General features: G+C 42.7%; 1 protein-coding gene and 1 long non-coding RNA gene across 6 annotated transcripts in view; one reads left to right on the top strand and one right to left on the bottom strand.

Moving 5' to 3' along the window:
- LOC310687984 overlaps nt 1-13,540 on the bottom strand; it is a 159,575-nt gene that overhangs the window by 128,254 nt on the left and 17,781 nt on the right. The window lies entirely within an intron of this gene.
- CNOT2 (CCR4-NOT transcription complex subunit 2) overlaps nt 6,841-13,540 on the top strand; it is a 56,748-nt gene continuing 50,048 nt past the window's right edge. Inside the window, exon 1 of one of the 5 annotated variants that reach the window (XM_083463604.1) lies at nt 6,841-7,426. The gene's annotated coding sequence lies outside the window, so the exon portion shown is untranslated. Of the gene's footprint in view, nt 8,004-13,540 lie in introns of all 5 variants that reach the window. The other 4 variants (XM_083463610.1, XM_083463605.1, XM_083463606.1 and 1 more) reach the window with 4 other exon arrangements.

Raw genomic sequence — 13,540 nt, 5'->3', positions numbered from 1 at the left:
ACAGCTTCCGGGTCATGTGGCCAGCATGACTAAGCCGCTTCTGGTGAACCAGAGCAGCGCACAGAAACACAGTTTACCTTCCCGCTGGAGCGGTACCTATTTATCTACTTACACTTTGACATGCTTTCAAACTACTAGGTTGGCAGGAGCAGGGACCAAGCAATGGGAGCTCACCCTGTCACAGGGATTCGAACCACCGACCTTCTGATTGGCAAGTCCTAGGCTCTGTGGTTTAACCCACAGCACCACCTGTGTGGCAGGTAGGCTAGTTTAAATTACAGGTAAGAAGACCTTTGGGGACTTTAAGAGCAGTTTAAATTATCATTTAAAATTTAAAAAGAGCAGTGCAGCAATGGAACACACTGTTTAGGAGTGTGATGGGATCTAGTTCCTGATAGGTTTGAGGAAAATACTGAAGGTAGATTCCACTAGTCCTGTGACCTATATAAACAAAAAATTCTGGTACACGTACTCCCATAGATCTCCTGGTTGGGATGAAAGGGACTTCCAAGTAGTTGCACCGATTGTGGAACACATTGCCCTCTGAAGTGCAGCCAGCCATCTCTTGAAAGAATAGTCTAGAGGACTGCATTTGACCCTAGGCCTAAGGTTCATCACTCCTTGTGTGTGGGGAAATCTGGCAGAATTTGGAGCATGGCAAGAGATGAGTGGGGCTCAGTTAAAACGATAGTCTCTTGTGAATTAATCTCAAATGCTACACCCAGTTTAGTAAACAATTTGACCTTACACTGGATCATTGTGCTCTTTTCAACATTTATAAATTACTTCTGGTTCACCTACCCTTTTCCCAGGAGACATCATCATACGGTATGTCATTTCCTCATTCTTCTTTGAGTTTCTATGCATCTCAGTACTTTGTTCTTGCGCATGGAATTAATTATGTGAATCTTTCCATATCTTCTTTACTTGACACCTACCTCAGGTTACACTTCAGAGCAGGAAGCACTTTTGCTTTCAGCAGGAGACTGGCAACACTAATCCTATACATGTTGACTCAAAATAAGGTCTCACTAAGCTGAATGGAGTTTACTTGTGACTTCAGTATAGAGCTCCAGGAACACAAGGGATGAAGGACATTTGATCCAATGTCATAAAGAGACAAGAAAGAAGTAGACCAGTGTGACTAACCAGTAATCTCTAGATCAGTGTTTCCCAATCTTGGATCTCCAGCTGTTTTCAGACTACAATTCTCATCATCCTTGACCACTGGTACTGCTAGCTAGAGATGATGGGAATTGTAGTCCAAAAACATCTGGAGACCCAAGTTTGAAAAATACTGATGTTGCTGGTCTAAGACTCTCATTATCTGTGACTACTGGACATGCTGGTGGGAGCTGGATTCCAACACCATCCAGAGGGCCAATGGTTAGCTACTCCTGAAGTAGACCAAGACCACCCCAGAGGGCAATATATTACAGTGAGCAGCAGCCCACTGCAGCTGGTACCATCTGCCAGTTGTTGTGAAGTTATAATACGTTTTGTAGCTTCTTCCTCTGAACTGTAGTGGGTCAGGACTTGGGAAGCATAACTGTCAATCACATATAGTTGTTTCTGGGCTGAACAGCTGGTGAACTATTCCATGTTTGTCAAGGTTGTTCATACTGTCTGCGTAGTTACAGGAATATGTGCTTCACTGAATTGAGGTAATAGTGTTTCAAATTTAGTCAGTTTCTCTCAATATTTTATATCAAATTTCTACTCATGTCAACAAGCGGAGTACTGATGGCTTGATTTTGAACAGGAACTATTTTATACATTCTGCTACATAGTTACGGCATTGAATAGCAGTTGTTTTGTAAAACTGTATTTATTTTTTGTACTTGTCAAACATACTAGAGATGTTAATGATTTTCTCATTATTCAGTTAATCTCACATTATATTCTGGTCAAATTACTTATTTTGATGGCTGGTGCCATGCTATTTTTATTGTATTTATTTGTATATTTTAAACTGATTTTATATATGTATATAGTTTTAATTTCATCAATATTTAATTGTTTTTAATGATTGTTTTTTCTGTGTTTTTACTAATTCTAGATTTTATCTGGAAGATGCCTTGAGTCCCAACAGAGAAAAAGGTAGGGTATAGATAAGAATATAACAATAATAAATATTACTATGATTATTTAATGTAATAAGGTGATATAAAATAAGCAGAGTTCCAGATGCTTTCTACAAGTGCAAAGATGGTTTAAAAAGAACAGGAAAACTCTAATAACTATTTCCAGAGGGCTAGCTGTGTAAGTTTCTTGCACCAACAACAATCAGAGACTCTTGTGGCACCTTAAAAGACTAGTCTTGATAATTCCTAAATAAATAAATAAATAAATAAATAAATAAATAAATAAATAAATAAATAAATAAATGCAGTAGGTTTCATAATCCCACTGATTACAGTATGACTGATTTCACTTATGAATAGCTTCCTAGGAAATATCCTGAAGTGATTAACAACAAAAAACATATATAAATTCAATCTCAAGTCGATTGCAGTTAAAAACCAGGATAAAAACCTGTACTTATTTAAAAGGCTTGTGGGAAGGTCTTCATCAGGCACTGAAAAGATAATACAGACTGCACCTGTCTGATATGTAACAAGACAGAGTCCCAAAGAGCACACTAAAAGTCCAATTCCAACACAGTGTGGAACAGACCTGTTGATGCCCCTTTCCTAGAAACTTTTGAGCCACAAACATTTGCTCTGCAAAGCACAAACAGAGGTACTACTCTTAGGTCTGCTTCACAAGTAGCCAAATTCTTACACAAAAGGCACGTGTGCCACACACTGGGAAGCCAGGTCTGTGTGCCATATGACAAGTGTGAAAAGGCATCAAACGTGACGATGTGCATTCAAATCCCTGCAGGGACAGTAGAAATTCATCTAGGAATTTCATCACATCTGAGGAGCCCCATAACTTCTGGGGCAGGAACCTACTGGGAACTATTAAGGCCTCGGTCCTTGGGAAAAGAAAGGAGATTCTCCCCAAGTTCTACTGTATGGACTGGCCCAGAAAAGAGGACGAAAGTTGTATAATTCAGGTCAAATTCTTGCACAAGGTTCAGCTACTCTTCACATCTCTGACCAGCTTCTATTCAAGCTAGTCACTGTAAGACTCTAAGACCTGATGCCTCAGTTTGCTTTTACCCTCTTCTCTCCCCATCCCCCTTTTGTATCATGTCTTGTAGAGCAGAGACATCACCTTGCCAACAAAGGCTCGTATAGTCAAAGCTATGGTTTTCCCAGTAGTGATGTATGGAAGTGAGAGCTGGACCATAAAGAAGGCTGATCGCCGAAGAATTGATGCTTTTGAATTATGGTGCTAGAGGAGACTCTTGAGAGTCCCATGGACTGCAAGAAGATCAAACCTCTCCATTCTTAAGGAAATCAGCCCTGAGTGCTCACTGGAAGGACAGATCCTGAAGCTGAGGCTCCAATACTTTGGCCACCTCATGAGAAGAAAAGACTCCCTGGAAAAGACCCTGATGCTGGGAAAGATGGAGGGCACAAGGAGAAGGGGACGACAGAGGACGAGATGGTTGGACAGTGTTCTCGAAGCTACCAGCATGAGTCTGACCAAACTGCGGGAGGCAGTGGAAGACAGGAGTGCCTGGCATGCTCTGGTTCAGGGGGTCACGAAGAGTCGGACTTGACTAAATGACTAAACAACAACAACAGAGTGCAAGCCTACCAACCGTTTTCTTTGTTATTAGTAAAATTGTAAGAATAGCACTACTGCATCTGGCCAGTAGTTCACCTAGTCCAGCATCCTGTTCTTACAGCAGCCAACCAGATGCCTATGCAAGCAGGATCTTAGTGCAACCGCCTTCTCCTCTGTTGTGGTTTCTAGCACCTGATGTTCAGAAGTATGCTGCCTCCAACAGTGGTGGTAGAACATGACCACCATGTCTAGTAGTCATCAATATGAATATCCTTCATAAATTTGTCTATCCCTCTTTTAAAGGCTTCCAGGTTTGTGGTCATCACTGCCACCATTTTGTTATCCTGTGTAAGTCTCTTTTGGGAGCCCATTCAGCTGAAGAGCGATGAAAAACGATTTAAATAAATCCTGCTCTATTCAATGGGAATAAAGTAATATTTTAAAACATTAATAAATCACCTTACCTATTCTACAAAAGTTGGAGATGTCAGAAATTGAACCTAGGACCTTCTCCATGCAAAGCATGCCACTGAACTACAACCTCTCAGTTCTACATGTTTGGAAGGAAGTAAACAAAAATATTTCCAATGGCGTAGGTAAATCCTGCTTAAATGCAGAAAATGTGCTGAGCTAGTTACATTAAGACACTCTGCTATTTCTGGGTTCTTTAAATAGTGAAACTGTTATTGCCAAATTTCCAAATCCTACACAAACCATCCCATTACACCCTACTGAAAAATAAAATCAATTAAGTATTGCCATGGCACCCTTCAACCCGACAGCTCATACTGGGCTACTACAAATTACCATATATGCATAGTGGAAATATTAAATACCATCTGATTATACCAAGGTGTTAAGTCATGAACAGAGAGAAAGTTACTCTTTAATGGCAGCAATTGTGGGTATGCTTGGTAGTGCCTACATCCAGTCTACCTGCTTGATAAATCTCTTTTTTGTTTGTTTAGTCGTTTAGTCGTGTCCGACTCTTTGTGACCCCATGGACCAGAGCACGCCAGGCACTCCTGTCTTCCACTGCCTCCCGCAGTTTGGTCAGACTCATGTTGATAAATCTCTAGATCAGCAGAAAATGTGGCTTTGCTGTATTGTAAAATTAACTCTGCCTATGGACCTAGGAACTCTTGCAAGTCATTAGCTGGAATAACCACACACTGCTATTGTCATGACAAGTTTTACAAAAGTTATATGATGCTGAAGTAGGGACACCACATACACATACATGGTTAAACAGTTTTGGATGGCTGGACAAATCCAGATGGCCTGCAAAATTCTACCTAAATCACACATCTATAGTGCAATAATATTCTACAAAAGTCATGTTAGATTTGTTTCACAATTGTCATTGTAAGAAATGAATATCATTCTCATTTCTGGATGGGAAGGCAACAGTTGGAGAACTTCCCCAAATGTCTAGGGCTGTAGTGGAGTTTCCCTGTATCACTATGCACCAGAGCTACTTCAAAAATCACATATTTCCTACATTGATAGCATTTATTGGCAGATCATGTGTTCCACAGCAAGAGAAGATGAAGCTGCAATTCAGCACCTGGCTGAGGCCTGCAGGGAATTTCCTACATGCAGGTGCTATCTGTATGTGTGACATGGCTTTTAATCAGATACAAAGGTTCTGATGTAAACATAATTATACCACTCAAACTCAAATAAATCACAAATCTAGACACAAACCTAAACACACTTTTTAGAGGGTACATGACCTCACTGAACTCAACAGGACTTCTTTCAAAGTATGTTTAGATCTTCTGCATGAACAGATTTAAGTTTTGTATTTTGCACCTTGTCACCTGTATTAAATTCTTCAGTAGTTAATTTATGCCCTGAAATGTGAAAATTAAATATGGTCCTGTTCTTTCTTTATAAATATGAATTTCACGTAATCGTTTTGTTTTTTAAAAAACAAACCCTTGAGACTATTTTTTATATATTACTCTTTAAAAGTTTATACAGAACAAGAGATGGAAAATACTATAAATGGTAGTTCAGGGCAACAAACTCGGGATTACAAAAGATTACCTCTGCCCCAATCTTTTTCAATGGCTAAGATTTACCTTCATACTGGCTCCAAAGTGCTGCACACATGAACTTTCAGCCAGGTTTGTGGGAAAAGATGATTTGTTAATGTCTCCATTTCAAAATTTTGTTATTGGAACTTTCCTATATATTTTCCCACATAGGAAAATGAGAGAACTTTATCCCCTAAGAGGTGTCATGGTCTGTTACTGGCTACCGTTCTTTGCTCCACCTTTTCTCTGTAAGGGGGAACAAGGGTGTGTGTATGTCAATTTAAACATGTTGGTAGATGACCAAGAACTTACCCATCCGGTGTTACATGTATCTGGTGCCTCATATAACCTGGGGCACCAGGTGCTAGCACACCAGTTCCACAGACCAGGCGGTGCTGCACTCAAATGCTATCACTTTATGCACAGGGGCAAAGGACATAACAATGGCAGGGGAGTACAATGCCTCATAGGCACACTGCTTTTGGTTTTTATAGTATCATGTGGAAATGGGCCATAAACTATTTCGGGGGGGGGGGGGGGCTATGGTAGTTGAAAAATGTTGATTCTAACCCCACTTTGTCCTTACCCCTTCTCCCATGTAGCCACTGCTCACCACTCGCTTTTCTGTGTCACAAGTTATCCTAGGACTTATATCTTAGACCAGGGTTTCCCAAACTTGGGTCTTCAGCTGTTTTCGGACAGCAATTCCCATCATCCCTGACCACTGGTTCTGCTTTTGTACCATGTTTGTGCTAATACTTTAAATTGTAAACTGCCCTGAGATCTATGGATGAATTTTAATAATAATAATAATAAAAATAAATGGGAGTTGTAGTCCAAAAACAGCTGGAGACGCTAATTTGAGAAACCCTGTCTTTAAACCATTAAGAGAAGTGTCTTATCCCTTTCCTGGAATCTTCTGAGGCGTTCCTCAATGAAGAAATGGGTACTACTCTTAGGCCTGCTTCCCAAGTGGTCAAATCCTTACCCAAAAGACACCACACACGGGGAAGCCCTGTCTGCGTGCCACACAGAACACGCGTGACAAGGCCATCCCACGTGACAAGGTACATTCAAATCCCTAGTTTCCTATAGGAATTTCATCTTCTGGGGTGGGTGGGGGGCTGAGCGTAGCTTTTGGAATAGGAATAAACCGGGGACTATCCTGGCCTCAGTGGTGGGGAGGAGAAAAGAGCCTCTTCCTCCCCTCCAGGCTCAGATGAAGGGGCTTTGGCGACCCCCCGCGCCACAACTCGCTCTCCCAAGGACGTGTGTAAAAGGTTCCCTCCCTCCCAGCGTGTAAATAACGGCTCCCCCGCCCGCCCGCCCCGCTTCCCCCGGATGTCTCGGGAGCTCTTCTTCTCCCACAAGCCCGCTCTCTCCACAGCGGGGCCTGGCGTCGCCGCCATCCTCCTCCTCCTCCTCAGGCCCGCAAGCGCCTCCCGCCGACCGGGCTCCGCGAGACTCCTCCGCGCCCGCCCGAAGAAGCCAGGCCGCGTTTCTCCCCCCTCAGAGGCTCTGGCGGACGACAGGCGCCTGCAGGCCGGCACCGAGCGCTGGTCCCGCGGTTACTGCCGGGCGGCGGCGGCGACGGCGAGGTCACGACGGCAGCGGCGGGGTCAGAGGGTAAAGGTCGCTCCCCCAGCATCCTCCGTGCAGGGTGCTCAGCCATCTTGGATCCTCGGGACAAGAAAATTCATGCGGTGAGTTCGGCCCGATTCTCCTTCCCCCCGCCGCCTCTCCCCCCCGCCGCGGCCCAGCTCGGCAGCTCCCGGGGGAGCTGGCGGGCGCCGGGGGAGGCCTTCCCGACGGCTCCGGCCCTCTTCGGGCTGGCCGAGGCCCGCTTCATCCCGCTCGGTTTCCGTTTGCTTTTGTCTCTCTCTCTCTCTCTGAGGGAGAGGAGCAGGGAGGGGGGTGAGAAGAGATGCGTGAGGGGAAGAGGAGGAGGAGGGCGAGCGAGGCGACGCGCAGGCTCTGAGCAGGCAGCCCCGAGGCCCGGCCCGGAGCAAGGAGGGGGTGGGTGGGAAGCCCCGCCGCGGGAGGCGGCACCGCGGAGGCCCGTCAGGGCCGCGTCCTGCTTCTGCCCGGCCGCTCCTCCCCTGGGCCCGCTGCTTCCGTTCCCGCCGCTGGCCGACTCGGGTCCTGCCTGCGCCTCCCGCCCAGCCGCCGCTCGGCCTAGTCGCGGCCGCCTCCGCTCTTCTCCCTCTTTCCCGCGCTGCTGCTGCCCTTTAGGCCACCCGAGTGCGAGCGCCGCGTCCCCCCCGATGCCGGAGGCTCCGGGTAAGGAAGCGACAAAGCAGAGCTCTCTGCCCCTTCCCGCCGCCTCGCGTCTTTCTCGCCTCCCAAGCGGCCTCGGCGGCCTGTTTATTAGGATGGAAGGCCCGGGATGGAGAAGGGGGGGGTCCCTTTGCATTTGCCTGGGGGGTATGGGGGGTGTTTCGCCGCAGCCGTACGACCCAGCGGTTGCGAAGAGCCTCCTTCCGGCCCCCGACGAGGTTTGCAGAACAAACTTGCGAGCGAGCGGTTGCGCTCTCTCTTCCAGGACGAGGTCTTTCTTACGTGGATGGGCTTGTTTTTGTTTTGCTCGCTCGGAAGCGTGCACTGCAGTTCCCCCGCGGTAAACTGATAACGTGTTTGTTTGTGTGTGTGTGTGTGTAAATAGTAACATTGCATTTGGGGAGGTGGGGTGGAAAAGCAGCTCCCTGGAGGAAGTGGCAAGGCTGCCCTTTGTTCGCGTTGAAGCTGTGTGTAATAATGTGGCCGATCCTGTCAACGTTTAGTGAGCAGGAGTGAGGTTTTTGATGAGACTGAGATGGTTTGGGCCATTAAGGAGTTTTGATACCTGGCTGCTTTTTTTCCTTTTAAGTTCGAAGTTGAGGCCTTGTATGTAGCACATCTTTCAGCCCTGGCAAACTGCAACTTGCAAAACTGATCATGTTAGAGCACAGTGGGTGCACTGAAGCTTCTCCTGCCTAGCCCCTGCTTTTTAAGCAAATATCATGGTGATTCTTACAATTGCATGGTGGTTCTTGAAGTAATATATGTTATGTGGCATTCCAGAGTACCATATTGTAGACCTTAACATGCTCTTGTAAAGTTTATAGAGGAGTTGTAAGCATCCCAGGCAGCTGGTTGTTTTGGTCCTGTGTGGCCTGCTGGCATCTAGATTTTAGGTATAGGCTGTAAGATTCAGAAACAGTTTTGTGAGTCTGCTGAGCTTTCTACTTGGAATTTGTGTATTGTTTCAATCCCTAATTTACAGTTTATTTTTCAAAAAAACTTATGGTGGGAGTAATACTGAGCATTAATTACTTGTGAAATATTTGGGGAGGGGAGTGGAAAGTCAGTCTTCTTTTGCTGCTGGTAATTAATTTAACCTTTACACACACACAGAGTAATCAACATTAAAAGACTACATAGAAGCTGTTTTGATATGATACACAAAATAATACATCTGATCATAAAGCACAAATCATTTCTAAAAACAATGTTCACTTCGTTTACTATTTGGTGAAAGACAACAACAAACATTGGTGTTCCTGAAATAGAAACTTTCAGCTTTGATCTTAAAGATGTCATGAATGTGTGCAGGGAAATCTTTTACATACCATTGTTTAAGAAAAATCATTTTTAAGGGAAAGTTAATAAAGAGCAAATGTTACTGATAAGGCTGGATAATGAAAATTGTATAACTAATGCCCACCAATAGATTTCTAATACAGTTTGACGTAAAATGTCAAGCAGGTTATACTTTTTTTAAAAAAAATAAATCAGAAATGGGTATTCAGCTCTTAATGAGATATGCATAGATTCTACCAAAGTCCATGTAGTGTAAGTTCTAAAAGCTACTCTGATAGTTGTTTGTGAGGGTGAACTTCTACTTCAGTGACTTCAGAAAATTGTTACAGATCATGACTTTCTTCTTCCTGTTGATAAAATATTAGTTGTGTGGCTTTTTCAGAAAGAAATTGAATAGAATATTTTTTCTGGAATTTTTATGTGTGCAAATGGGGATAATTTCATCAGTAATTTTTCTGATGTCATAAAGTTTGATCTAATTACAGACTGTTTATTTTACTTGTATTTAGTGAGAAAAGCTAAAAAGTTGCCTAATATTTTTTGCAACTGGGATCCATATATTGTTGCTGATGGACTTCTTAAATGGGAAATTTTCCCCAGAAAAACAAAGCACTGGAAATTTTTTCATCCATCACCATTCGTTATGCCTTAGAGTAAAGGTTTTCAACCTTTTTGAGTCCACAGCTCCTTTGACCCAGCTACATTCTTTCTGTGGGTCTTAGGAGCCCAGTTATGTCATCTTTTGTCTGCAGAGTCAGTAGCCCCAAACCCCTTTTCAAACATGCTCCCTTGTGGAGTGTTCCCTCAGCTTCCTATCCCCTCTCCTTGGGAGTCCTGGGCAGCTGCAGCTGCCACCCCCATTCTCTGAGCTGCCCCCCCACCCCCAAAGAGAGGTGCCTTCTCACACTGCCCTGCAGGACTTGGGAAGCACCCCCTGGCCAGCCCCAGAGGCACCATTCACCTGAGGAGCTTGTAGCCAGGGGTGCTGTAACAAACAGTTGTGTAAGTCTTTTGGAAGCAGAGGCGCAAGAGGGCATCAGAGGAGGGAAGAAAGGAAAGAGGGACAGAGGCCAGTGTTGCCTACAGCACCCCTGACTATCATTCAAGGCACCTCAGGGGAGCCATGGCACACTAGTTGAAAATCACTGCCTTCGAGGTTTCTTCTCATTTTAAGCAAGACATGATGTCTAGATTTATGTACTAAAGTAACTGCAGAAAATGGTTAGTAATTATCAGGAGTAATTCTTAAGCTCAAAAAGTTGTACTTCAATGATGCTCCCTGAAAAGTTGTCAGATACTCATGTAACTGAAGCAGAGGTCTTCTGATGTCTCTGGTGGATATTTCTATACCGTAAAGTTAGGCTTTCCATGGTGATGAAGGAATGGGTGTATGGCTTGTGTATGGATTCACTGCACAAAATTTTGAACTGTTTAAAGACTGTAACCTTGAGTACAAACAACTTACCTGTTAAACTCGAGTAACTAAAAGTTGCATGGAGTAGGTGACATTTTCTGGAATTACTAACATATAACATAATGATTGATTGATATTGTCCATCGTTATGCGTAGAGTTGGATTCAGAGCTGGCCTTTCTATAAATGGAAGGGACTGCAATCCATTGGAGGCGCCTGCTGATGGAACTGGGGAGCAGGCGGGTGGGAGGAGGCTGATTCTCAGTGCAGACTCCCACACCACTTCACCCACTGTTCAGAAGGGTCTCTCAGCCCTCTGGAACAGACTTTCCAGGAGAAGGATAGAATTCACAGAAAGCAAGAGGGCATCCTGTGAGCCCTGTTCCACTCAAGGGAACTCTGGATCCAATTATACATTACTTGGAAATCATAAGTTGTGGCAGTTACTTCATTTGCAGAGCAGTCCTGTGCATGTTTACTCAAAACTAGTTCCACTGTTTCAGTGGTGCTTACTTCCATGTAAGTGTGCCACTTAAAGTGGCACATTACCATGTTCTACAATTTGCCATGGAGATACTTTCCTCTTTGCTTATTAAAACTGCAATTCTGTGTACATGTACCTGGAAGTAAACCTACTTTAATTCAGTTACACTTATTTCTGAGTAAACATGCAGAGATGTGCATTCCATGTTCACTAGAGTATCTGAAATACAAAAATTAATGATATAAAATCAAGTTTCTTTCAAGGATTCAAAATAGATATTCACAAAGTTACCACACTGTGACCATCACTGTTTCTTTATTTCTTAAGTCCTTCATAAAATTGTTTGCAGTAGTTTCAGAGTAATGCAAGTGTGAGTTTCTTTCTCTCTTTTAAAAGGCCATTTAAGGCAACTTAAGATGAACATGTAATGGTTATTTATGATGAAATTAATATATTAGATAATTTGGTCTACTTATGTAATATTTACAGGCAATAAAATTCCATGTACTGATTGACTGCAGTTTCCCAGAACATGTATATATAGTAGATGCTTTCACAATAATCAAATATTATTTATGTACTACTTAAGTAATGTGTTGTTTACATGTTACTTTCACATGGAGTTGCTTTCTGTGTAGACAGTATATAATACTTGAGGCAGTCTTTGTCCTCTGAAACTCTCCTGCACTTCCTGGTTTGTTAAGGTATCTCAGCACACGTTGTGACACACTAGACGTGAAATTTCATGAGGGTGAAGGCGATAACAGTTGTTTGTATAATGAGATGTCTTCATAGAATGAAGAAATAGTATTAGAATGTCAAAGAGGGTAGTGAATAGTCAGGTCAATATATTATGGAGATTCTACCCGTTTCTATATGTATGTTCACCTGAGCATTTTTAATTTATCACTTTAGCTAGTTGCTTGCTTCTGTTTTTAGCAATTATGTGTGAAATACACTATATATGCCTGCTCAGAAATGAACCCCATTGAGTTCAGTGGTGTTACTCCCAGGTGAGTGGATATAGACTTGCAGCCTCGGGTATTGATCATAGTTGATACTGTTATTGAACAGTTTTAGTGATGAAATTGAAATGCTTAACAAGTAGCCTGTGACATCATTAAACTTCTTGGCACATTTGAACTAGCTTTAAAAGTCAAAATTGTACTTTTACAGGTAATAGAAAGATTTGCAACCTAATTCAATATTTTGCATAGGATTTGGCCTCCCTGCAGGTTCCTTGTGATAAAAAGCTTCTCCTATTTATTTCTGAGTAGTGGACAATGCAAAGCTCTGATGTCCACAAGTAGTAGTCTTGTGTGTTGGGACTCAGATATGTCTGCCATTTAAACTTGCCCTTTTAGCATACACATACCGTTAAAAACTTTTTTACATTTGACTGGTAATACTTTTGTATATTAAGTACTTCAAATTAGGTTATTGAAAAGCTAAACTAGTAAATTTATTCATTTAGATTTAAAAACATTACAGAACATCTCGTTTAACTTTATGTATTCAGGGTTGTATCTAACTAAGCCATACTCTGACTAGATCCACTGAAATAAATGAGCTTAAGGTAGCCATAGTTTTGAATGGGTGTGGTTAAGCCACACTTGTTTGGATACCACCCTTGGTTCTAAAATCAACTTTGGGGCTTCCTGTGATTTTATTTATTACAATAATTTATATCCCATCTTTCTATGGAAATTGTGTGCCGTTTGGTTGTTACAAATAACAGGACAGACTTTCTGATCAGAAAATATCTGACTGTGTTCTGCCAGGTGATTATAAGCTACATGCTTCATTCAAACAGTTGTGGGTTGTGAGGAGTTGATTTAAGGGTTGGACCTCTTCTCTGGATAAAATTGTATATTAGAATTCTGTTTTCATTTTAAAAAATAGTCATCCTCAAACTAAATAAATCTGTAGGCCTTGAATGCAACTGAGTTGGAGAGCCTCTGTCCATAGCTCATACAATTTCCTTGTCTTGGCAGAGGGACTGTAATTAATGATTTTAAAAACAGTTATTTGGGTTATGAAGTATACAAATGCTCGGAGGCTCTTTTGAACTAAAGTATGTAAAAACAGAATCTGTTTATAATGCTGCCAGGTAGCCAAATGAACCTCTGCCTGGCCTACTAGTGTGCTTTTGGTATGCAATATGCAGATACACCTTTTCATAGTATAGAGGTAGATGTTGTCACCTGCTCATGCCTGCACATCCAGTTTCTGTTAGAGGTACAGAAAATGGACAGCCCTGTGTTATCACTGTACATTAAAAGGTAATTTTGAAGATGGCAGGTTTTTATATTTCATGTGACCTTGAAATTGGTTGGCATTG

Source organism: Podarcis liolepis, assembly GCF_965112155.1.
Source record: "Podarcis liolepis genome assembly, chromosome: 10".
Classification (NCBI taxonomy): domain Eukaryota; kingdom Metazoa; phylum Chordata; class Lepidosauria; order Squamata; family Lacertidae; genus Podarcis; species Podarcis liolepis.
Note: the sequence above shows the minus strand (reverse complement) of the source record. Positions and strands in the feature narration are given on the sequence as shown.